The sequence below is a fragment of the Mercenaria mercenaria genome, unplaced genomic scaffold (assembly GCF_021730395.1).
Source record: "Mercenaria mercenaria strain notata unplaced genomic scaffold, MADL_Memer_1 contig_1136, whole genome shotgun sequence".
Lineage (NCBI taxonomy): Eukaryota > Metazoa > Mollusca > Bivalvia > Venerida > Veneridae > Mercenaria > Mercenaria mercenaria.
The window spans coordinates 33,418-49,950 of NW_026459113.1; the positions used below are offsets into that span (position 1 = coordinate 33,418).

The 16,533-nt window shown below is 34.2% G+C and overlaps 1 long non-coding RNA gene across 1 annotated transcript in view; it reads right to left on the reverse strand.

Moving 5' to 3' along the window:
* LOC128551480 (uncharacterized) overlaps positions 1 to 15,039 on the reverse strand; it is a 28,926-nt gene extending 13,887 nt beyond the window's left edge. Inside the window, exon 1 of the long non-coding RNA XR_008368806.1 lies at positions 14,821 to 15,039. This is a non-coding gene — a long non-coding RNA (uncharacterized LOC128551480). The remainder of the gene's footprint in view (positions 1 to 14,820) is intronic.
* Between the last annotated feature and the right edge of the window lie 1,494 nt (positions 15,040 to 16,533).

Consider the following 16,533-nt stretch of genomic DNA (forward strand, 5'->3'; position numbering starts at 1 on the left):
TTGTGCACCATTTTTTAAACCTTTGGTTCTCTTGTAAAAGTAGAAATACTTCAGTCACACTGGTAAAATCACTAAAATTGAATTGTAAGAACATACAAATTGGACACTCTGTCTGTTTTTGTCAATCATGAACATAAAGGAAAATCACTTAACTGCAGTGCCACCTGCAAATTCAAAGGTTAACATTCACAAGAGCAAGTTACATCACAAGAGCTGTCGGAGGACAGCAACGCTCGACTATTCAACAGCCTTGTCAATTGAATGAATACAAAAGTCGAAAAGGGGCATAATTTTGTAAAAAGAAAGGAAATACCAGCTTACATACAAAAACTGCAAAGTCGAAAAAGGGGCATAATTTTGAACAAATGCAAAGTAGAGTTATGGGACCTATATTGTGCATGTCAATAATGGCATTGAACAAGTGTGTGAAATTTCAATCCATTCCCATTAGTGGATACTGAGATACCAGTTAACATACAAAAACTTAACAATAAACTGCTAAGTCAGAAAAAGGGGCATATTTTTGTAAAAAAAAGCAAAACAGAGTTATTGAACCTGTGCAATGTTGGTCAATTTATCACATTTAATAAGTGTGTGAAGCTTCAATCCATTCCAATAAATGGGTAGTGAGATACCAGCTTACATACAAAATTAACCAAGAATTTCTAAGTTGAAAAATGGGCATAATTTTGTAAAAAAGCAAAACAGAGTTATGAAACCTGTGCAGTTAGGTCAGTTTATCATAGTAAATAAGTGTGTGAAGTTTCAATCCATTCCCATTTGTGGGTACTGAGATACCAGCTTACATACAAAACCTTTACCAAGAATTTCTAAGTCAAAAAAGGTGCATAATTTTGTAAAAAAGCAAAACAGAGTTATGGAACCTGTGCAGTGTAGTTCAGTTTATCACAGTAAATAAGTGTGTGAAGTTTCAATCCATTCCCACAAGTGGTTACTGAGATACCAGCTTACATACAAAACCTTAACCAAATTGGGACGCCGACGCCGACGCCGACGCATGGGTGAGTCCAATAGCTCTACTATTCTTTGAATAGTCGAGCTAAAAATCCAAAAATGCATGAAGAAGAACTTCAGTTTGAAATTTGACCCCAACTGTGACCTTGACCTTGGGGTTTATGCATGTCACATCTTCTCACTTAGGTAAACATTCACGCTAAATATAAACAAGATGCATGTAAAAGTTATGATCCGGACAAAATCGGACGGACGCACGGACGCACAGACGGACCGACGCACACACAAACACCTACTCGCCAAAATGATGACTAAGGCAAGCTAGTTGAGCTCATTGCAAGCTAGCTCAACAAAAACTCATTTCTTTGTTCAGAAGCTTATTGTTTCTTTTATATTTTTGCTTAATCTGGAATTTACACATGTTCAGTTAATGTTTTCTCAGGAACCAATGCTTTTCTAAAATCTTCTTTCAAAACAAAATTTTGTTTGCACATCAGTAAGTTTATTCATTAAGAAAGCCGCGTCATGAGAAAACCAACATAGTGGCTTTCCGACCAGCATGAATTCTGACCAGACTGGGCGGATTCGCAGGCTGGTCTGGATAAGTGGTGGTTGCAAACGAACTATGTTGGTTTTCTCATGGCGTGGCTCAAGAAATCTATTACTTGACGGCTAGAAAATCCCCTGGTTAGGCATCCAGTTACCGGACAGCTAGACACTTCCTTTAATATTTGCCGAATTTGCCATAGTATTTTCACCATTATGTTTGCTGTAACTGTCCACATAAGGAACAAGAAAAAATGTAGGTGAGCAAACTTTTGAAATTATCGCCCGATTTTAAATAGGAATTCGTCGGTTAATTGGATCCTATTTGATAACTAGGTGAAACCGGTTTCAATTTTGCAAAAACCGCTAATGTTCTCAAACAATAAAAATCAAGAATAGTACTTTATCTTTATGCATTTCTTTGACAAGCACATAGACCCGCAATGTATTTCTGCTAAAACACAGTGAACATAATCAATAGTCAATAATTTGCTTGCCATGATTGTTTAAAATAAATTACACCAAAAAATGACTTATTAATTATCACACTGCTTGCAAACGATGAAGTCCGGAAGTTCCTTATGTAATCAGAAGTACCTTGACGCAGTCGTCAGGAAAGAAAACAGCATTTTAAATATGCCAGCCGATTAAACAAATCGGTTCAATTTCATATAAATAATTAGTCGGTTTCAAAATTTTGAAATCCTCCCAGCCCTAATTTTAGAGATAAAATATATGTATCTCAGTATTCATATTGTCCTGTACGTGATGTCTAGAAGTTCAGTTTTTGGCCCCCTAGTCACTGCTAATTTTAATATTTTCGTACCGATGACAATTCATCTTTGTCATTTTTTTCTCTTACTGTGATAATGTCTGAATACTGAATATATGACATTACATGTATATATTTCTTTCAGATTTTTAGATTTTAACAATTTTTTCATAATGGATTTTCAAAGGAAAATCAGTTTTGAAATATTTTCAATTTTCATATTTTAGTATCCAAATAATTTTAAATGAATAACTGTTTTAAATGACATGTAACACCAATAGCGGAAATCCGATGTTCAAAATTTTAGAAAACCAGTAGTTAAGCGTACATAAATAATCCATTTAATTTATTCGAAATACATGTGTCAAGTAAAAACTGATTAATGATTTGCTTGGTTTATAAGCTTTCCATGCATCAAAAAGATATTTCTAAATTTGTGTTTTAAAGATTAAAGTGTGTGCCTTTAGAAAAACATAACAAGGAACGGTTCGGCAATAAATGTTTTATCATTTCTAAAAGAAAATAACAATGGATTTGTATACAAGCATGATCTCATTCATTTTATCGACTGATAAATTGGTAATCTATTCGAGACATTGAAAAATGTACCTTGGTATGTATTCACAGTGTGAATTTCATACAATATTTTGTTTACAGATAAGTATTGATATCTTAAGTAAATAACAGTTAAAACAATATAAAATCATTACTTGTTCATTAAGAAATCAATAACTTGACAGCTAGAAAATCACCTGAGAATTTGCTAGCTGTTCGGTCACCGGAGGGCGCGTCAAAATAATTTGACGTTCATACTGTTTTATATTTGTGACAGGCAATCTTAACATCAAAACTCTGAAGGACCAAAACAATGGAAGATATAAATCAAAATACACAGTCATGTAAAGTAATTGCTTTTATCACTAAGGCGTAAAAAATCATTGTTTCTGGTATTCCAACCTTCCCTAAATTTTTTACCCGGCCCTAAATTAATGTTTTTTTATGCCTTTGAAGAATATTTTTTTAAACTTTTCTAACAAAAAGATGCAAAACTGCACCTTTTAAGCTTAATCAACTTCTGATGCTCTTTTTTGTTTTCATTTTTTGAACAAAAATAATTTCAGAAAAGTCTCCTTTAATAAAAAAAAATATCCAAAAAAAAATAATTCTGGATTACCCACCCTATTTTTTTTAGCATGTTACCGGAAACAAAGATTTTTTAGGCCTAACTCACTTGTGGAGTAACAGTAGATGTTAATCGTGTACAGAACATACGTAGGTTTAAATCACCAGAACATTTGTAATTTTGGATATTATTTTATATTTTTTACATAAATCAATCAGGAATTGATGAAAACCCTTTTGATACATGTTAGTTGTATTTCAATTTATGGTCAATTTGTGAAATAATTGGCATTTAAATCTATAGCATGTAAAGCGTCACCAGCGATGAAAGTTTCATCGGAATTTGCTTCAACTATTTTGGTCTTTCGAGTGTTTGATGCGAGTGGGGATATTGCCCAATAGCATATGAAAAAATATCTCAATATTTCTGAGGACAACGTCAAATTAGTTTGACTACTGGACGCCTAGAACTCAGGCTAGTAGTAGACATCCAGTTACCAGGCGGCGAGACTCTTCCAATAATATATATATATATATATAGCAATTTGTACACCATAATCAGAAGCTTTTCTTAAATTCTTATTTGTCTTAGAACTGATTGATGAAAATAATTAACGCTTCCTTCTGTCCAGGAACTATAAAATACAAAGAATGGCAACTGGAGATACTTCCGCATCATCTTGTGTTAGGAATAAGGTCAGTAATTCGGTCGAAAATGTGCTCCCGTGGTGTAGTCGAAAGAAGTCCACAATAAATAGATCCTAATTTTCCCATTTTTGCGCAAATTCGTGTAGAACGAGAGCTTTAATCACCATTTTTCACTACTAGAATACATTCTGCATGAAATGAGACGGTTTTCATGTTCATACACCCCACATGGCAAGTTTTGCAAATCGAAACCGGAAGTAGGTGTTTATTGCGCGGACGAGAGTAAATATGCGCCATTTCTAGGGTAGCAGACCACACCACAACTAACTGGCATTTCACTAGGAACTACATAACCCCCTATTTTGTTTTCATTTTCTTTTCGTTAATTTGTGATAGAATTTTCATGAAAAATAGGTGTAGGAAAAAGTGATGTTCTCTAAAGATACGTAAAGACGACCTGAAGTTGTCGTTTTTTATATGAAACAAAGAAGGATTTGAATTACTGACCTTTAACCTATAAGCGCGTTATCTTATTTCAAAGCGTTTGCCAACTTGATCAATTGTGATCAAATCAACAGACGCTTAACTAAAGTATAAAACTGGCGGTACGCCTGGCTCTAATAAACAGAATAGTGTCCATTTTTCAAACAACAACTGTTGTTTAATGCCAGACTTCCAGTGATAAATTCATTCCTTCCCCATGTAGAAAATACTAATAACAATAAAAAACACCATTATCGTTGTAAACAAACGATCCGAAATTAATCTAATTTCAAAGCGTTTGCCAACTTGATTTATATTGATCAACAGATGCTTACAACGAGATCTCATTCAGTAGTCACGGGATGTTGGCAAGATGCTCTATATGCTTTTCAAGTTGTCGATCTATTTATTTTTATTGCTCTTTGCTTTAGGAAATAAGGCATGGGGTGTGCTCATAACTTGTTGTAATTATCAGAATTATAAATAATACATTTAAAAAAATCGTGATAACAACTAATCATAACTTTTACCAGCAATTACTTTATATACTTGCTATGCAGTACATAATACGTACATGTTACTTATTGTTTAATATTAAGTAACGGATCTCTAACCAATACCATTAAAATTGGGGACGAACTGACTGGGGCTATTTTACGCCTTCATCCTGCATAAAAAGATATTAATAAACTACAGTAGAGTCTACGGCATTTACAGATTAAATCAGCATGTCTTTTGTACAATAAATGTATGATCTGCCTAATCTGAATAGTTGGAATGAGATATTAACCGCTTTTAGTTCGTGGAAATATGTATTTCTGACATGTATGCAAAGGACGTAAATGAAACAAAGGGAGGTAACTATTTAAAGACGAATCGAACTACAGCAGTTTCCCTTGCTATCTCGGACTGTTTGTTTTTTTTTTTTCAGTTCAGTAAAATCTTATAGATCAAAATCGCTACAAAAAGACTCTTCTACTAAGACTAGGCTAGCTGTAATCTTTAAACAACGCCTTAACGATCAGTCTGTGCTGTAAACAAAGCCGGCATCGTAGGTTTGTCGGTGACCTAGTTTCTGCACATTAATATGTCACTGCAGTCAGAAATACACAACAGAATTCTATATAATAAAAATTGAAAAATACGTTAAGATTTTTCTGTTTTGGACGTTCGACAGCTGAAAATACAGTCGTGCCAGAATAATTATATTTTCATGGTTGACTTCATCTATGGCATGGAACTACTTTCCGCACTTTTTTGTTCGGTTTGCAGTAAGGAAAATTCTGCTTTGTTAACTTTGGATCGATTGTGAGACATTCGATCCAAAGATGTGTACCTAAAAAGGTGTAAGTCATGTATTGAAAGGCTAATAGAACTAAATGCACAAAAATGTCATGCAGTATTAAAAGAATTGCCATAAGGACGCTCATACAGAGTAAATGCAAATATACGTATAATCCAGCGTGAGAGGCAACAAGAACATACTGCTGGTAACCAGTACAACAACATGGAATAGGAAACATGTGGTCCAAATTGGTATTTAAGAATAGCCCACCCGAACGTTTGTGGATGGACTAGGGACAACAGTGAACTTAGGTCGAAAATTATTCAATGCATTGATTCGGATATTATTTCTTTGAGTGAAACACATTTAAGAGACCAGCAAAACTTGGATGTTGAAGGTTACACTTGGTTTGGATTAAATCGGGTAGACGTTTATAGAAATGCACCGAAAGGATCTGGCGGTGTCGGATTACTAGTTAAAAAGTAGCTTTCATCAGAATATGAAATAAGCATATCAGACAATATTAGTATTAAACTTTATCCATAAGTCGAGTGAATATAACTTTGTAGTCGCGTCATTTTATTTACCACCAGAAAATTCTACACAAAGCCGTGACGCACAAAGATTCTTTGCGCATTTGTTACCCCAAATTTACTTAAAAAGTGATAATGACGCAATATACGAATTGGATCTTTGTCGGATTTTGTCAGTGAAATTGATTCCATGCCAGAGAGACAAGTATCTGACAAATCTGTAAACCAACATGGCCACACATTCGTAGAATTTCTTAGTGATGCAAAATTCTGTGTGCTTAATGGAAGATTTAACGCTGCAGACGATAATTTTACTTCCGTTTTACGTAAAGGTACTTCCGTGGTCGATTGCATGTGTCCCCCACGATATATTTCAGTGTTGTACCCATTTCAAGGTACAGACTATACAGTCTATTGTATCTGATAATGACCTACACGGATTACTAGGGATAAGATCAAGGCCGCCAGACCATTGTGCAATTATAACTGAAATTAAATTGACAAGGTACGCCTAAGAAATCCATCGTAGCGGCAGCAGCGATCAAGAGATTAAATCTGTTGGATACAATTTGAATAGAATACCGCAAGACTTCACGAGCAGTGAATTAACGAGAATAGCTTTTACAAATATCATCTCAAGTATAGAAATAAGTAGGGAAACACAGTTAGACATCGATACTATTAATGAAAAACTGTGTGATTGTATTATCACAGAAATGAATAATTAAATCCCAAAATAGAGCACGAGAACTAGAAAGAAATACAAACACAGGAAACGCTACTTGGCCGAAAACCTGGCTAACCTGTGGAATGATATGAAAGCACAAGAGAATTCATTTTACGGTACAATGGCAATAGACACATAAAAACTACATTGCGTGAGCAATACATTACCGCTAGAAACTTGTTTGATAAGACATTACACACGAAGGAACGTCAGCACAGAACAGCAGTGGCAATGGACATTGAGGATATGTCTTCTGCTAATAGGAGACTTCTGGGACAAGATACGACGGCTGGGCCCACGGCAAAATAAATCAATACCGATACAGATCGTTCATGATGACGGGCATACTGTCTGAGACGAAACACTGGTCTTTGAGCGGTGGAAAAATGACCTTGAAAAGGTATATAATAACGAGGAAAAGAGTAACTTCGATGAGGAACTTTTCGAACGGAGCAAAACACATAAACAGTTACTGGAATTAAACTTGTTAGACCCTTTGTATACAGCGAATGTTCAGTCAAACCAAAAACAAAATCTGCCTGCGGGATCGACGCGATACCTTAAGCTGTTCTGAAATTTCCAATAGTTATAAGTGTCCTTCAACAGTTATTTCAATTCATCTTCGATACTGGAATTATTCCTTCGCTACGGAGAAAATCAGTCATTTGCCCCATCCTGAAAGACCCTAACAGTGACGTCAGATTACCTCTAGATTACAACGGAATAAGTTAAGGTAGAACGCGACACTTTGCGAACTTTCGAGTAGCGTCTTGAAATTTTGCATGTGTAAAGTTGACCATATTTCAAACAAGATGCAGTTTATTTTATACCAATAGATCCAACCTGATTTTGTACACGAGACGTCAAAGTTGACCGCCAAAGCTCGTTTTTGAAACTGACGTTGCCGCGTATCCTTGGCAACTGTTACGGGTACTGCAACGGCACCAGCCAACAAATTTTCTTAAATTATACATTATTCGACGAGAATTTTTTTTCCTTTATGGTGATGTAAAAATCATTGTTTTACACCGACAAATATTTGAAAAATGGAAAGAAAATCGCCGTTTTTGACTAAAAATTGACGTCCGGTTTCGCAGCATTTTTCGGATTTAAATCAGCATATTACAAAATCCCTGAATTAAATTTTTGATTTTTTTCAATAAACGGTGTTTAAAATGTATACCGAGTCTAAATGACAAATAAAACGGGGGGGGGGGGGGGGGGGGGCCCGACTTAGATTTTTCTGTACATGTGATTTTATTTCCCCCACCCCCATGCATAAATTTTGTACCATAATTCGTCGTCTGCAGATACGTTTGAGACATCATGATTTGGCCATTGTGTTAAGCTTATCAGCTGCACCATTTAGTGTTTTACTGGTTCTTAAAGAACTTTATACGAAACAAGAACAAACATTTTGTTCCATGGCAAGACGTTTATATATAAACAATGATGAAAGCGTATTAAAAAGTGAAATCATAGTACATTTCAATATATTATATAACGTGCCACTGGTGCAAAAAAAAAAAGAAAAAAATCTGAAGCGTTTGGTATCTTTAAATGCGTCAAGTGGACACAATTTGCTATAATTAAGGTGGAATGCGCCTAAATTCAGAAGTTATTAGGTTCCGTTTAATTTCCATTTTGTTTAATTTAAAATCCAGCATATTCCTCATATAATGCGTATTTTTGCATTTTTGATATTTCTCTAACTTTTTTCTCCGCAAACCTTAGACGTCCATTTTTGATGAACCGTGATTTCACGTCCGTCGGACTGTTTTCGTAAATCGTTCTGTCCAGTCAACAAGTATCTGCATTTAAAATGGTATATAATTTGTGGTGATCACTTAACCTTAGACTCGATATTTACGTTAAAGTTACGTCAGAGCGACAAATATGACGTTGAGTTTTGAATAAAAAATATGCTTTAATCTTGTCTAATGTAAAATCCAAGCAATATAATTTGACTAAAAAGTGATATGATGGTGAAAACTTTATTTAATCGCAATGAGTATTTGTCTCTGTAAATCTTCATTTTAAGATAAACTCTTCTTTTAGATCAAAATAGCCTTTAAAACTCTGTTACCGTGGGCGAAATTATTACGCTGAATTACATTACTCTACCCCTACCCCAGATAAAATACGTAATTAAACGGGTTCTCGTATGTCTTGTGATCAATTTTTAACCTATTTTAAGAAGAATTTAGTTAAAAGAGTCCTTTACAACTTTGCAAGGATTTCTTGAATTACCTCTTAAGTTCATGATTATACATAATTGATACACACGACATTGCAAACATTTACAAAAGTAATAAGAAAAATTAAAAGCCCTAATATCGTTATGTCATCATGTTGGAATAAACATTACAAATTTATTTAACTTTATTATAAATTTTACGTTTTGGAAATATTTCGATTGTTTCGAGGGTAGTTAGACACCCCGATTCAAAATAAAGCGCAGCCACGGGAAAACAGAATTTATATTCATTGTACGGAGGCTGTTGCTCTGAAAAGGTTAATTTATTAACAACGCTAGATAGAAACACCATCCTTTACAAAGAGGTTTTACCTCTCCAGAGATGTGTTTTAAGAAAGGTTATCCTTGTATTCATAGACACATAATAGAAACATATTCCATATATAATATTTTCCCTAATATTAGAGACCTATCAAACATAATAAGTACGAGTAAATACTCTACTAAAAATGATAAATATTCCATAAAATAAAAAAGAAAGAAAACTGTTTGTTTGTTTTAGGTTTAGCGCTGTTTTCTGTAACCTAACAAGTGTTCCTCAACAAGTAACTTTCAACTTCACCACATACAATCGGAGGTGGAGGACGAATGATTTCGGACAGATACGTTCAACCAAATTGTCACGCCCTACCCAGGGATCGAAAAAGCGATTCATAGAACTGAGCTAAGCGGATGGGGTAAAAGAAAGAAACACAGAAAACAGTGGTTGTGATGGAAACTCGCTGTAACTCATCAGCGGTTTAACATGTATAATTCTATGTTGTAATTATCTATATTAGCGACTCAAAAATCGTAACTTTGTACATAGGACCGACGGCTCAAACTTGCTAGTCCTGGTTTCGTATTTACGAGATACTACAATTTGTACCAGTAAATGTATATGTGTAAGATTTTTTTTTTTTTATTTATTTTTATTCTAATAAGCGTCTGAGATGTCAACATTCAGAATGTAACAATTTTCAAACAATTTAGCAGTTCACTCATCCGAATTTTATAAAGCTACTAATGTAACTTTAGGATAGTATTCGAAGCGATACCTCTTATTGAGCCGTGCCATGGGAAAACCAACATAGTGCATTTGCGACCAGCATGGCTCCAGACCAGCCTGCGCATATGCACTATGTTGGTTTTCTCATGGCGCAGCTCATATCATGATTGTCCTGGAACTCATATCTCAAATAGTGCCCTTTGGTATAAAATTTCAAAATACTCTGACTAGTAAAACAAAATCCCGCCGTCAAAATATGTGAACATTTGCGTGGAGCTGATAATTAACCGGAAGAGACCATAGAAACTAATCTTATTGTCATATGTTACTAGGCTGGAGAAGCTAGAAACGAAATAGTAAAAACGTATGACATTGGGATGCGCGGGCGTGCGTGCGTGAGTGCTTATGGAAGAAAAGGGATAATATCAAGAAAAACACGAAACAATTAAGCTTTAAATATATAAAACTGCTGTATAATACTGATCTATGATATTTTACAATAATTATGCCTTAACTTTTTGTTTCAAATGTGAAATCTCCGAACTATCTACACAATTGCATATGTATGAATTCTTCATTTTAGCGGTGTAATACAACGGAAAACTTGTTAAATTGGTACTTTGTATAAGAAAAAGATGAAAAAAATCATTATTATATAGAAAATATATTAAAAGCGATTTTCAAAATGGCTGAATTATGATGTCTTGAACGTATCTGCAGACGACGAATTATGGTACAAAATTTACGCATGGGGGTGGGGGAAACAAAATCACATGTACCGAAAAACCTAAGTCGGTGACCCCCCAGCTTTATTTGTTATTTCGACTAGGTATACATTTTAAACACCGTTTATAGAAACAAATCAAAAAATTAATTCAGGGATTTTGTAATATGCTGATTTAAAGCCGAAAAATGCTGCGAAACTGAACGTCAATTTTTAGTCAAAAACGGCGATTTTCTTTCCATTTTTCAAATATTTGTCGGTGTAAAACAATGATTTTTACATCACCATAAAGGGAAAAATAATTCTCGTCGAATAATGTATAATTTAAGAAAATTTGTTGGCTGGTGCCGTTGCAGTACCCGTAACAGTTGCCAAGGATACGCGGCAACGTCAGTTTCAAAAACGGGCTTTGGTGGCCAACTTTGACGTCTCGTGTACAAAATCTGGTTGGCTCTGTTGGTATAAAATAAACTGCATCTTGTAAGAAATATGGTCAACTTTACACATGCAAAATTTCAAGACACTACTCGAAAGTTCGCAAAGTGTCGCGTTCTACCTTAATTATCGTGCTTAAGTAAACTGTATAGTTCATTTCTTAATAAAAGAATTACAAAGTATTTGAACGACAATGAGCTTTTAGCCGATGAACAAAATGGGTTCAGGTCAGACAGATCCTGTGAGGACCATGTTTTCACGCTTTACAGTGTAATCAGGAACAATAACTCTGTATTTACAGCCTTCAATGATCTACGTAAATGTTTAGATGTCATAGACAGAGATATGATGCTCTACAAACTCCTCCTAAATGGAACTGATGAAAAAATATACCATGCTATTAAAAACATCAACAGCAAATCTATATCTTGTATAAGAATAAATGGAAAACTTACTGAGTGGTTCCAGTGTAAAACGGGCGTAAAACAGGGAGATAACTTGTCCCCTACATTATTCTCAATTTTTGTGAATAACCTTGTGAAAGAAATAAATGACCTTGACTTTGGAGTCAATGTTGGTAATACATCGGTATCCATGCTTCTATACGCAGACGATATCGTTCTCATTGCAAAATCAGAACAAGATCTACAACGGATGTTAACAAAAATGCATTCTTGGTGCAAAAGATGGCGTGTCCTAGTTAACACCGATAAATCAAAAGTTGTACATTTCAGGAAATGTCCGCTCCGCTAGATGCTATTTCGAATTCACTTTAGGGATTAACACCTTACAAATAGTCGACAGATATAAATACTTAGGTGTATTGATGCACGAAAAGCAATATTTTAGATATAACTGAGCTGCTGTCAAAAACTGCTGGTCGAGCTCTTGGGGGCATGATATCAAATATCCATAACCTGAAACAGTGTGGTTTTAATACTTATCAGAAACTCCACTTCTCGTGTGTAACAACAGTTTCAGACTACTGTGCTTCAATTTTGGGATTTAAACAATACCAATCAGCCGACACCATTTATAATCGTGCAATGCGTTACTTTCTGGGAGTTCACAGATTTACACCAACTTAAGCACTTATTGGTGAGACTGGGTGGCTACCAAGCAGGTACTGACGGTGACTAATTATGATACGGGTTACACTTGACAATTCACGGCTAACCAAGCGTGTATTCATGGCGGATTATAAATCAGTCAATAAAAATATCTGGTGTTCGGGAATAAAAACGATATTATCCAATCTCAATTTAATGCCTCATTATAAAATCTGACTGCGGTAAATATGAATATAGCGCCTGATAAAAAGAACGAGTACTTTTCCTCCATTTTGGCACAAGATTGTGAAAACGTTTCGAAATTAAGAACATATATAACATTTAAAACTGAATATAGATGTGAAAATTATCTGTCATTAGACTTAAAAAGACACGGGATATCCATGTTCGCTCAGTTCAGGTGTGGAATTCTTCCACTAAGAGTAGAGACTAGCCGATATGCCGAAGAACCCGCAAATGAAAAACTATGTGTGGTGAAGTTAAAGATGAGAGATACTTCTTTCTAGTATGTCCGTTATATGATGCTACCGGAAGCGTTTTGTTTAGAGATATTATAACAAGTGTAGAATATATTAACCATGATGATAAATTCAAATATTTGATAAATAATTACCCAAGGAAAAGCGCAGAGCTGGTTGTAGGACTTTCATGATAAGAAAAAGCATGCTATATAAGTAGTATGATTTATACATAAGGTTTACTCTGTAATATTAGTAGAACGCACTTGTTTTGATATATTTCAGTTAACAGAATAATGAAATGCATTTACATATTCTTGTTATGTTGCCTCGTTAATTATTTCTTATATTAAGAAGATGATATAGCATGATATCAAGTTACTAGATCTAAATACTTAAATATTTTTGTGTAAATCATATCACTTTGTAAAGACATACAACCAACAACATTTATACTGTGCTTTCTTTGACTGATATCATTCCATTATTATATTAAATATAAATGAATGACGTACAATAGCTTATTAACAATTATTTAATCATTTTAAATTTAAGATGTCCATGTTCATTATTATATTCTTTTAGTGAGTGTATCCATGAACTATTGTTAAATAGTTCTTAAAGGTGACATATAGGGCCGTTTTGCCAGGTGTTTACAATTTGTGTTATTTTATATGTATATATCAATACCATACACATGTCACTATAATAAAAGATTATCTTATATTATATTAAATATGTGGTCCTGCATGCATTTATATGGTATGGTAAAACAGTGAAATTTCAACCGAAATAAAAAAATTTTTAAAAAGCTGTAAATTATTATCTTCCCCTGAATATTCGAATGAACATTTGTTAAAGCCTATCCAAATTCATTTTTTTGTTGGTTTCGAGGCATTATTGTGGCGCCTATAAAAAGACCGTTTATTTAACACAATCAATGGCTATCAGTTGTTTTGATCTACAAATGAATATTTAAGTTATTTTTGTCAATTATGTTTTGAATATTTGATCCTTCAGAACCTACTTCGATAGCAGTTATTATTGATTTAAAAGTTTGACTATGCAATTATATAGGCAATGTAAATATCAAGTTACACTGATCATAGCTTTATTAGATCAGGTGGTTCTAACGTTATTTGAGTGGTGAATTTTACGCAGATTAAGAGGACAAAATGACACATTAAGGAAAGGATAAATTTAAGCAATTTGTACCCATTATATACCGAATCAAATGTAGCCCGCCCGCTTAGCTCAGTAGGTAAGAGCGTTGGTCTACGGATCGCGGGGTCGTGAGTTCGATCCTCGGGCGGGGCGTATGTTCTCCGTGACTATTTGATAAACGACATTGTGTCTGAAATCATTAGTCCTCCACCTCTGGTTCATGTGAGGAAGTTGGCAGTTACTTGCGGAGAACAGGTTTGTACTGGTACAGAATCCAGGAACACTGGTTAGGTTAACTGCCCGCCGTTACATGACTGAAATACTGTTGAAAAACGGCGTTAAACCCAAAACAAAACAAAACCGAATCAAATGTAAACGAATTGTTTTTTATAGCATATGTGCTTTAAGAGATTTGTGATTTATTTCCTCATACTTCTGTACAGTTCGATGTGGGAACGGGAGTTTTCTCAGTTTTTTTCAGAATATCGCATTATAATACAGTGCCTACAGATATGAGAAAATACAAGATAGAAGATACATACACATTTCCTAATTTAAGAGCTACACTTTTTATGTAATTGCTCGAGTCTAATTTTTAATCGTCTAAAAATTCTGAGGTATAATAATACTTACAAGACCGGAAATATGCTATTTCGTCCACTTGGCCTGCGTAAATTCCAGCACTGAAAACACTGTAAGAACCACATGAACTGATTAAACTATAACCACTGTGGTTCAGTCGAAGAAAAACGTTCCGATCAATAAATAAATGTATGACGACGTACACAACCTACAATTTAGATTAATACTTTACATTATTTGTCAGCATTTTATGTTTTGTGCATTCATAAGTACGACACGTTAATACATCTGAATATGACAGACGAGTATCAAAACGGACCGCGATCTCTGGAATTTAAAAGCGGGTAAGTGTATAATTTTCATGTTAAATAAAGCATGTTTACTCTGTTGCGAAAGATTGAAATAAGTGGGTTTGTGTGTGTGTGTGTCTAAAGTATATTGTATGCATTTTAAAGTTATATAGACTAAATGCTAGTATTTAATACATAAGTCCAAATGGTACATAACATTATATTTTATGTCTTTTAGATATAGTCATTTGCATTTTAAGGGACAAATATCTCTTGTAAATTTCCAAATTAATTAAGTATAACCTGCCACTTTTTCAAAACGTTTGTCTAAGTCCATATTAGCGTATAGGTTATATTTATATTTGTTAATAAATGTCATTAACAGAATGACTTTATTTTTAAGTATGAATATCATATCACGTAAGTTATCAAAACGGTGTTTAGTATTAAATGATATCAAAACATGATTTAAACATGCTTTACATTTTGAGGTTCATTAAGGGTATTTTATCAAACAAATCCACATATACGTACATACTGTAATTCATAAAATAGTCTGCATTCCTGTTCCGTACAATATTCATGCATTTTCACATCGATTTAAAGCGACATGCCTCCAGATCTGGCTAAGAAAAGTCTTTCTTTCAAATTGAAGTTTAGTTATATTATGAACATTAGAATATGAATTTTTGTGTCTAAAATATTTTTAAAATTCTAAATCAAGAAAAAATGACCGTGTCGGGAATCGAACCCCGGCCCACCGTGGCAATAAAGACATTTTCCCGTCGTCGAAACTAATAGCGCTATAGCTGAAGTAGTGAATAATAACTTATATAGATATTTATAGTCGAGACAATTTACCCGGAGTAAAAGCGTGACAAACGCTTTTCGATTTTCATCGTAAAAAGTAGTAAAAACAGTAACACTTCGGGGAATCACATGATCAAAATAATCTCTAAACCAAAATAGATTTATGAATAATATGAGATAATATTGAAGAATCTTTTGCTGTAAAATTAAAATATAGTCTATCATATGCCAACATACATGTATCCTAAAACTACATAGATGTCAATCACAATCACCTTCGGATTATCTGAAACACTCCAAGAAACTGATACTTATTATTTTCCTAAGTGTTTGTAATGACAGGAAATCTATCATTATTGTCAACTACGTGATAATTTTACAATTTTCCTTAATCACATGATAGGCTTTAATGTTTAAATTTCATATCTTGTCATGCCAGGAAATTTTTTCATGTTCTTCAAAATAATACTTTGGTTTAGAGATTGTTTTGATCATGTGATTCCCCACACTGAGTAAATTCTCATGTGTTTCCGTAACATAAATTTTGTCAGGAATGAAATTGTAAAGACTTCCTAAGAAATAAAGCATTTATTTTAGTACGGGGGCCAATGAGGTCTATCATGCACTCCCCCCTCCCCCCCCCCCCCCCCCCCCCCCCCCCCCC